Source organism: Primulina tabacum, chromosome 14 (assembly GCF_025594145.1).
Source record: "Primulina tabacum isolate GXHZ01 chromosome 14, ASM2559414v2, whole genome shotgun sequence".
In the NCBI taxonomy this organism is placed as follows: domain Eukaryota; kingdom Viridiplantae; phylum Streptophyta; class Magnoliopsida; order Lamiales; family Gesneriaceae; genus Primulina; species Primulina tabacum.
The window spans coordinates 14,378,919-14,380,619 of record NC_134563.1 but is presented as its reverse complement, the minus strand read 5'-3'; the positions used below and the strand labels follow the sequence as shown (position 1 = coordinate 14,380,619).

The 1,701-nt window shown below is 27.7% G+C and overlaps 1 non-coding gene across 1 annotated transcript; it reads right to left on the bottom strand.

The window, feature by feature from the left end:
- Nucleotides 1-214: 214 nt before the first annotated feature.
- Nucleotides 215-325, bottom strand: LOC142525722 (small nucleolar RNA R71). Its single transcript, XR_012815172.1, has one exon. It is a non-coding gene; the product is annotated as a small nucleolar RNA R71 (small nucleolar RNA).
- Nucleotides 326-1,701: the final 1,376 nt, after the last annotated feature.

Below are 1,701 nucleotides of genomic sequence, written 5' to 3'. Positions count from 1 at the left end.
AAAATCCATATTTACATCAAAGAGAATTTGAGGAAGTTTGTAAAACTTATAATAATCAAAATTGTAGCATGGATATAGTTCGATTAAAGCTTTTCCCTTTTTCTTTAAAAGATAAAGCTAAAACATGGCTACAAAATTTAAGATCAAGTTCAATAAGATCATGGGAAGAAATGCAACAACAATTTCTCAAAAAGTTTTTCCCTTCCCATAGAACAAACTCTTTTAAAAGGCAAATAACAATTTTTTCTCAAAAACAAGGAGAAACATTTTATCAATGTTGGGATAGATATAAAGAATTACTTAATACATGCCCACATCATGGTATTGAAACATGAAAAATAGTTTCTCATTTTTATGAAGGTCTTATACCTAAAGATAGGCAAATGATAGAATTCATGTGTAATGGAACTTTTGAAGATAAAAACCCAAATGAAGCTATGGAGTATTTGGATTCATTAGCAGAAAATGCTCAAAATTGGGATAATATATGCACAATATAACCACCAACAACTAAAATCAATAATTCAACAAATGGGGGTGGTACACCTGATCATTCTACAAAAGATTGTCCAATATTACCTTCATTTAAAGAATGTCATCCTAATTTTAGTTGGAGGAATGATAATAATGCACAACCTTCACAACAACATAACCAAAATCATCAAGGTTATATTCCATATGGTACACCTCCAAGAAAAAACTTTGAAGATATAATTCATGCATTTATCCAAAAGCAAGAGTCTATCAATATTCAAAACAATCAATCTATTGGTGATTTGAAAGAAACTCTTGCAAAATTTGCATCTGCACTTAATATTCATGAAAAAGAAAAATTTCCATCTCAACTTCAACCTAATCCTAAAACTCAAAATCAAGAATTAAATAATGATAAAATTGATCAAATAAAATATGTTATTACCCTTAGAAGTTGTAAAATAGTTAATGATCCATATAATAATAACAAGGATCATTTAAATTCAAAGAGTAAGGATGATAATCTTGATACTTTTGAGAATGATGATACCTTAAATTCTAAGAATAATATGGTGAATGTTAAATCATCTAAAATAGTAAATGAGTCAAATAAACCTCCACCATTTACTCATGCATTGAAAAAACATAAAAAACAAAAAAGTGATTCTGATATCTATGAAGTTTTTAAACAACTAAAGATAAATATTTCATTATTAGATGCTATTAAACAAGTACCTTCCTATGTAAAATTTTTAATAGACTTATGTACTGTGAAGAGAAAATTGAATGTGAAGAAGAAAGCATTTTTGGCCGAACAAGTTAGTTCTATTCTTCAAAACAATTGTAGTTTAAAATATAAAGACATTGGTTGTCCAACAATTTCATGTATTATTGGAGAAAATAAAATTAAAAAAGCTTTGTTAGATTTGGGAGCAAGTGTGAATTTACTTCCTTATTCAGTTTATGAAAAACTTAATTTAGGAGAATTAAAACCCACTTTTGTTACTCTCTTACTCGCGGATAGGTCAATCAAAATACCTAGAGGTATTGTAGAAGATGTGTTGGTTCAAGTTGATAAATTCATATATCCTGTAGATTTTATTGTCTTGGATACACAACCAATAAAAGTACATAATGAAATTCCAGTAATATTGAGACGACTATTTCTAGCAACTTCAAATGCTTTAATTAATTGTCAAAATGAAATAATGAAATTGCCTTTTGAAA